Source organism: Euprymna scolopes, chromosome 6 (genome assembly GCF_053919585.1).
Source record: "Euprymna scolopes isolate OS-2025 chromosome 6, ASM5391958v1, whole genome shotgun sequence".
NCBI lineage: Eukaryota > Metazoa > Mollusca > Cephalopoda > Sepiida > Sepiolidae > Euprymna > Euprymna scolopes.
This window is the reverse complement of record NC_136487.1, coordinates 85,914,555-85,923,551: the sequence shown is the minus strand read 5'-3', so window position 1 is coordinate 85,923,551 and position 8,997 is coordinate 85,914,555. Positions and strand designations below refer to the sequence as shown.

The 8,997-nt window shown below is 38.9% G+C and overlaps 1 long non-coding RNA gene across 1 annotated transcript; it reads left to right on the top strand.

Annotated features, from left to right (window-relative positions):
- The first annotated feature begins 2,155 nt into the window (after nt 1-2,155).
- On the top strand, nt 2,156-3,111 carry LOC145278320 (uncharacterized). The gene is made up of 2 exons (XR_013868357.1): nt 2,156-2,497; nt 3,077-3,111. It is a non-coding gene; the product is annotated as an uncharacterized LOC145278320 (long non-coding RNA).
- Nucleotides 3,112-8,997: the final 5,886 nt, after the last annotated feature.

Below are 8,997 nucleotides of genomic sequence, written 5' to 3'. Positions count from 1 at the left end.
GTAAGCCTTTCTTTTCAACAATGAAGCCACCAAATTAATTTTCATTTCCTAAAAATTTACGACGTCGGAAATTGCCACTCTCGGTTTCATCAAAAGTCGATCATTTTTTTTTTCTTTTTCCTTTCAACTATTCTGTTTAATTTTGATAATTATTTTTTGTTATTTTTTTATTCCCTTTATTTATTTATTTATTCGTATTTTTTTCATTAACATCTAACAATCGTTTGCAATGATTTAATGACTTCACATTTTCTCGGGTGTTTTTGCAGTTCGATTCTCAGTTGTAATCTTTGTTGATTATGGCGGCTAACCCTTCTGCTTTCTTTCTTTATCCCCCATCTCTCTCTCTTTCTCTCTCTCTCTCTCTCTCTTATATATATATATATATATATATATATATATATATATATATATATATATATTACTCAAGCACATCGATTGAACACGACAGAGTTATTCTTTTTTCACATTTTTCTGAATATCTTTTCCATTCGCAGCAGGCATGTTATATAAAATATATGCCAGCTGAAATTAAAAAGACCGCTCGGCGAATGGAAAAGATATCCAGGAAAATTGGGAAAAAGAATAACTCTGTCGTGTTCAATCAGACGTGTTTGAATAATGGCTTGCTGCCAAAATATACAAATATATATATTAGTGTTGTGTTGATTTTTTCGGAAAAATCGGAACTTTTGGGAATATCGGAATCGGCATCAGAATTGAAAAAAAAAATGTGGCCATGTTCCGATGCCAGAAGCGATTCCTTTATTTAACTTTTTTTGTTATTTGATTTTGTTTAAAACACAATCTTTCATTTTAAACTACCAGTAAACTAAAATCTATAGACGCTCTCACACAAATGTGTTTTTTACGTTTGAGAAAATATCTGTACATTTAACCTGTGTTGTTACGGAAAAATAACAACTTTAGAGTAAAATATTTAGAGATTTACAAAGAATCAGAATCGGTAATTGTATCAGAATCCGGAAGTTAGTACGAAATTCGAGGAAAATAATGGAATCGTCTCATCACACACACACACACACACACACACACACACACACACACACACATATATATATATATATATATATATATATATATATATATATACTAGCAGTTCAGTCTGTCTTTGGTCGGGCCCTATGTACTGTTCATAACTTGCCCCACGTGTGAATACACTTTATGTAAGATTTCAAATGTTTAGATCAAAAATTTAGTAGAGACTGCAAAGATAATTTTTTTATAACTTAGACCTAAATTTTGATCCCTTAACATTTATTATTTTTGTCTCAAATCAAAATAAAAATTTTTACCCACGTCCAAGTTACTTACATCTAAAATTTCAAGTGTTTAGACCCAAAATTGGCAAAGAAATTTGATTGAATCTGTAAAGGTCAACTCTTTCAACTTTGACCTTTTGGCAGCCAAATTTTCGCCCAGACTGATTAAAATGCTTGCCGCATATTTGAATAGCCTTTATGTATAAATTTTCAATTTTTAGACCGAAAATTTGCTGAGTAGTTTGCTAGAAACCGCAAAGGTTAAATCTTTTGAAGTTTGGCCCTTGGCAACTCAAATTTTCGACCCAAACCGATTAAAAAGCTTGCCCTATCTCTGAATGTCTTTATGTAAAATTTCAAATGTTTAGACCAGAAATTGGCTGAGTAATTTGGTAGAGACCGCAGAGATCAATTTTTTAATACTTTGCCCCCAATTTTAACCCCTTAACATTTATATTTTGGGGCTCAAATTGAATTAAAAAGTTTGATCCATGTCCAAGTAACCTACATTTAAAATTTCAAATGTTTAGACCTAAAATTGGCGGAGGAGTTTGGTAGAGATTTCCAATGTCAAATCGTTGAACTATGACCCTTTGACAGCCAAATTTCTGGTCGAAAACTGATTAAGAAGATTTTCCGAAATCTCAATATCCTATGTAACAAACCCCGAGTCGCCAGACTGAAAATTGACAGCGTTATTTGGTAGGGAAATGTACACACACACACACACACACACACACACACACACACACACACACACAGAAATATTCACTTATATATATATATATATATATATATATATATATATATATATATATATATATATATATACTAGCAGTTCCGCCCGGCTTTGGTCGGTCCCTATGTACATGTTCTGTCTTCAGACCGGGCCCTTTTTTAACAAGGGACACACGCTTTAAGAGCACCGGTGCCTCGGGCCTCGTTCTCATTCATCTCTGTGCGAGTTTTTTCATATATAGTTTTCTTTCTTATTTCTTCCCTTCTTGATCTTTCTTTAATGGAAAACTTACCCGTTAGGCATTCCAAATGAAAAAAGAAAAGGAAAAAATGTCATGTCGCTATCCACGGGATCTCGTTTTAGTCTCGTTCTGCGATTCTGTCCCTCCTCCCTCCTTTTCACCGCGGAATTCAAAACTGCACGGTCAGACTTTACTCGACTCCATGAACTGGGCTTTCCCCGTTTAAGCCATGAGGTACGTTTAGTACATCCTATTATTCCTTTACCTAGCTATTTCTTCTAGGAAGAACTTGAAACCCTGTTTCTGTTTATTTAATCTAGTGTGTGACTTCCATATTTAATTTGTAGAAATTCTAATTATTTCCTTCTTCGCTCGCACAGAACTTATATCTTTTCTCAGACTTCTATGATTTTTATTTCATGGGCGTTGGGTAGTTTATGCACCGAACTAGAATAACAACCTTTGTAAAAAGGAGACATAACCGTTCCATACTTTCACCTAACGATTTAATGATAATAAAAGGAAAAAGAAAAGACACTTTTCTAACTGTTACGGACTTTCACCTAACAATTTAATGGAGAAAAGACATTTTCTAACCACTCCATACTTTCACCTAACGATTTAATAATAATAAAAGAAAAGACACTTTTCTAACTGTTACGGACTTTCACCTAACAGTTGATTGAAAAAGATAAGATATCCCAGAATCTGTTAATTTGGAAGTCTGTCCAAAACATAATTATTTTCATGTATTATTTCCTTTTGTTTAATTATGTTTTCTCCTTTTAACTATTTGTTTTGTTTTTGTTTCAGATTTTTTACCTAATTAATAAAACGTTTTCAACGTACCAGTTGTTTTCGTTATGTTGATTTGAGTTTATCTGTCTGATCAACGCACGCTTTCTAAAGTTGACTGCTATACGGTATTGTAGGTACCTGAAAGCAAGATTCTGAGGAATAACTGCCGCGAGTTCCAGAACAGTAAAAAATCTCTGGTAGCTGAACGGGTTACCCAGTCCACGTGGAAAATATTTAGCGCAGCAACAGAAATCCTCAGCTGCGTTACACTCGGATACATTACCAATTGCAAGATGTCCTCCGCCGCATCATACCGCACGCGGTCGAAAGTTTCAGCCTCAACCAAGTCTACTTCAGCTCGGGCCAGAGCAAAAGCAGCTAAAGCTCATCTCGCCCTTATCGACAGCGAAGCCGACCTGGAACAGGAGCTTGAAATGTTGAGGATTAACGCTCTACAGAAAGAGGTAGAGCTAAAAACAAAATTAAAAAAAATAAAAGCGCGCAAAGAAGTGGCCCTCACAGCCACCTGCTCCAGCAGAGATGAAAGCTCAGTCACCTCCTCTCGTCACCACAGAGCCAACCCCATGCTCGACCAACCGCCTCTCGACACATTACAACGAACTACCGACTATGTCATCAGCCAGAGGTCCCTAAAACAGTCGGAGGCACCAGTCGTTCCCCCTGCCGATCAGCACATCCGACCACCTCCTGACCAAACCTTGGACCCTCCACACGACCTTTTACTATACATGGCCCGCCGGGAAATGCTCTCCTCAAGTCTATCAAGATTCTCAGACCAACCTAAAGACTATAGAGTCTGGAAAGCGTCGTTCCTGAACACTATCTCGGGATTGAGACTTTCTCCTCGGGAGGAGATGGATATGCTGGTGAAGTGGCTCGGCAGACACTCTTCAGACCAAGCCAACAGACTAAGGACTGCTCACTTCAACCGGCCTGAAAAGGGACTGTATGAGATATGGAGGAGGCTCGACAAATGCTACGGAGCCGTTGAAGTCATCGAGGACTCTATTTTCAAGAGACTCGAGGTGTTCCCTAAGATCACAAGGGACTACTCAAAACTCAGAGACCTAAGCGATCTTCTTGCAGAGGTTCAAGCTCTGAAGGACGATGGGGACATACCCGGCCTCGCCACCTTGGACACTGCCCGCGGCATCCGGCAAGTAGTGGAAAAGCTCCCACCTTCTATAGGAGACAAGTGGGCATCATACGGTGCGAAGTACAAACGACAACACCAAGTGTCCTTCCCCCCTTTCTCTGTTTTTGTCGGTTTCATAGAACAGCAGGCAGATGACCGAAATGACCCCAGCTTCTATCGGACAATGGACAGTCAATCCCCTGAAGGGCACGAGAGGACGAGCCGCGGTGAGGTGTCTGTCCATAAGATCGAGGTTAAACCAAAGGACTGCAGCCGACTATGCCCCATCCACAACATGCCTCATCCTCTCCGAAAATGCTGGACATTTAGGAAAAAACCCTTGTCCGAAAGGAAAGACATCCTTAGACAAAATGGGATGTGTCTCCGATGCTGCTCCACCACGGACCACAAGGCGAAGGAATGCAAGGCCATCCTACAATGCACAGAATGTGGCAGCGACAGCCACGAAAGCTCGATGCATTCACACCCGACACCCCAACCAACCAATGCCAAACCCATGCCGTTGCACGGCGGGGAGAAGGAGGATGTCTCGACCAATTGTTTACAAATCTGTGGAGACAGCCTAAATGGACGATCATGCTCCAAGATTTGCTTGGTGAACATATATACTAGTGAACAAGAAAAGTCACTTAAAGCATATGCCGTGATCGACGAGCACAGCAACAAATCCCTGGCTCGCTCGGAGTTCTTCGACTTCTTCAACATCCGGGGCCCTACCTCAGCATACACCCTGAAAACCTGTGCCGGAGTCACGGAGACGTCAGGAAGAAGAGCGCTAGGATACAGGGTGGGGTCACTCGACGGGAAAACCACATACGCTCTGCCAACCTTGATTGAGTGTAACGAGATCCCAGACGACCGGTCTGAGATACCGACACCCGACGTGGTGCGGAAACTGCCTCACTTAGCGGTCATCGCAGACGAGGTGCCTGCCCTGGATCCGAACGCACCCATCTTGCTACTTCTGGGACGCGACGTCATTGACGCCCACAAGGTCCGGAGAACGATCAACGGTCCGCGCGGTGCCCCCTATGCCCAGAAACTAGATCTAGGATGGAGCGTGGTGGGCGAAATTTGTCCTGAAAGAACGATAAACAAGAAAAAGGTTGGTCAGAGACCGGGTTTCATGAAGAAGCAGAACAATGTTGGACAACCACGGTCTGTCAATTCTGCAGCCGATACTGTGGGTCCAATGCGATCAAAATCTGAAAATTCTGGCCTCAGCACCAGTTCAACTTCAACAGCAGACCAGAAGCCAACAGGGACTCCATTTGGGGAGCAATATCTCAGTAAAAGTCATGAAAATCTTGCCGTGCGTCAGAAGAAACTCTCTCTACTGACAGATAAATCCAAGTTGAATACTAATACGGCTGCGACTACCAATACTACTACTACTGCAACTACTACCAGTACCACTAGTACAAAGACGGATTCCATAAAAACTAACAACGAAGAGGTTCTGAAGGAAAAAGACAAAAATGTTGTCTTTACAAAACCGTCAAAGGTTTTAAAAGGTTCTACAAACAACACCGTCCAGAAAGTGTCTAGCACCAAGAATTTAGACAAAGGCAGTGTATCCAATAAAAATGTGTCGCATGGAACGAAGATTCAACCCATGAAAAAAGCTCACAACCCACAAAGTGTAACCAAAGACAAATCATTACCAAAGACGACGTCGGCACCAGCTGGTGCCATGGCCTACGATGCTGAATTACTCACCAATTTCGAGCGAGAGGAAAAGGTCGAAGATGGGCGGGTCTCTGAACTGGTCCGTATCACAGAAGGACAAAAGGCCGAAATTGAAAAGTTAAAGTATGAAATTAAAACCCTACAGGCAAGGCTTCCCCCCTGTGATCTAGGAGAAGAACTTGACCTTCTACGATGTCAAAACAAATCCTTCCAAGACCGATTAAAAGACCGGGGGATTCCAATGGAGCCCTTGCCTGCACACTGATGGTGTATTATTAGTGCAATTGCATAAATAACAATTGGACGGGGAGTGTTCTGTCTTCAGACCGGGCCCTTTTTTAACAAGGGACACACGCTTTAAGAGCACCGGTGCCTCGGGCCTCGTTCTCATTCATCTCTGTGCGAGTTTTTTCATATATAGTTTTCTTTCTTATTTCTTCCCTTCTTGATCTTTCTTTAATGGAAAACTTACCCGTTAGGCATTCCAAATGAAAAAAGAAAAGGAAAAAATGTCATGTCGCTATCCACGGGATCTCGTTTTAGTCTCGTTCTGCGATTCTGTCCCTCCTCCCTCCTTTTCACCGCGGAATTCAAAACTGCACGGTCAGACTTTACTCGACTCCATGAACTGGGCTTTCCCCGTTTAAGCCATGAGGTACGTTTAGTACATCCTATTATTCCTTTACCTAGCTATTTCTTCTAGGAAGAACTTGAAACCCTGTTTCTGTTTATTTAATCTAGTGTGTGACTTCCATATTTAATTTGTAGAAATTCTAATTATTTCCTTCTTCGCTCGCACAGAACTTATATCTTTTCTCAGACTTCTATGATTTTTATTTCATGGGCGTTGGGTAGTTTATGCACCGAACTAGAATAACAACCTTTGTAAAAAGGAGACATAACCGTTCCATACTTTCACCTAACGATTTAATGATAATAAAAGGAAAAAGAAAAGACACTTTTCTAACTGTTACGGACTTTCACCTAACAATTTAATGGAGAAAAGACATTTTCTAACCACTCCATACTTTCACCTAACGATTTAATAATAATAAAAGAAAAGACACTTTTCTAACTGTTACGGACTTTCACCTAACAGTTGATTGAAAAAGATAAGATATCCCAGAATCTGTTAATTTGGAAGTCTGTCCAAAACATAATTATTTTCATGTATTATTTCCTTTTGTTTAATTATGTTTTCTCCTTTTAACTATTTGTTTTGTTTTTGTTTCAGATTTTTTACCTAATTAATAAAACGTTTTCAACGTACCAGTTGTTTTCGTTATGTTGATTTGAGTTTATCTGTCTGATCAACGCACGCTTTCTAAAGTTGACTGCTATACGGTATTGTAGGTACCTGAAAGCAAGATTCTGAGGAATAACTGCCGCGAGTTCCAGAACAGTACAGTTCATAACTTTACGTGCCTGTGTACATATTAAAATGTGTGAATATGTACGGTAATGCCTTTCTATATAATAGTCTTCCTTAACTACCATAGAGAAAAGTTGGTAGAGACCGTAGACATCAATTTCTTTTTAAATTTGACCCCAACAGTTATTGTTTTGGGCTCAAATACAATTATAAAGTTATATCCCTGTCCAAGTAATCTATATCTAAAATTTCAAGTGTTTAGGCCCAAAATTGGCGGAGGAGTTTGGTAGAGTTCTCAAATGTCAAATCGTTGAACTTTGACCACTTAACATCAAAATTTCTGGCCGAAACCCGATTAAAAAGATTTTCCCAAATCTCAATACCCCTTATGCCAAATTTCGAGTCTGTAGACCGAAAATTGACAGAGTTATTTGGTAGGAAAATGTACAGACACACACACAGACAGACAGACGGACAGACAGACATTTTCACTTATATATATATATATATATATAATTTTTAAATAACTTTAGAATATGTAAATGAATATTAACAATTATTTTTATACCTACAGACACTAGTGTTTTATGATTACGCAACTATCAGTGTATGTTAAGATTCGGACCCAGTGACTGGGTCCGAATCTCTTCTTACACTCCGTAGGCTACCATTCTATTTCAAGTCTTAAGTGCTTAAAAATATCAAATCATTGGGCATGCATAAATGATCAGAGAGCATTCCACGACCGGAACTCAGAATGTTACATTTACGCTAAAATTGATCGCTCCTTTTTTAATTCCCTAAAAATGGTTCGACATTAATTTCTTTAAGGGGCTATATATATCTAATTTCAAGTGTTTAGACCGAAAATTGTCTGAGGAGTTTGGTAGAGTTCTCAAAGGTCAAATTGTTGAACTTTGACCCCTTAACAGCCAAATTTCTGACCGAAACCGATCACATAGAGTTTCCCAAATCTCAGTACCCTGTATGCGAAATTTCGAGTCTGTAGACTCAAAATTGACAGAGTTATTGCGAAAGGAAATGTTCACACACGTACACACAGACAGAAAAATACACAGACACGTTCACTTATATATATATATATATATATATATATATATATATATATATATATATATATATATATATATATATTCTTAAAGGGACTTTAATAAACAGCATTAGGTTACATTACAGTGATCAAGATTATATTCATTTCACTAATCACCTTTTTAAAACAAAGCTTTCTGTTCCAGTCCCAAAACATTTGGCATTAGTATGTCAATGCCGAAAATCAAAATGTTCTTCTTCAGAAAGAAAAAATTCATAACAAGCCACAAACAAATATTACAAAAACAAATAACTCACCTTGCTACCTTGCGTTTTCTTTTTTCTTATTATTTCTATGCTGATTAATCTGTATGTTTTTTGTTGTTTTGAAACTTTCCAGATTGAAACGTTTTCTTTCTTTAACTGATTGGGACGCTATTTTATATGTATATGAATGTTAGTACGGATCTTACCAAATCATACTTCCTTTGCATCATTTTTGACGTAAGATGCACACTTGTTACAGAGAAAACGTTAAAATGTAGTATCTGTCTGACTGAAGATTAGCACCGCAGACATTATATTCTCCTTTCGGAGGAAATGAATGGGTTCACATTGTTTGTCGTCTAAGTACGCCCTCATTCGAGG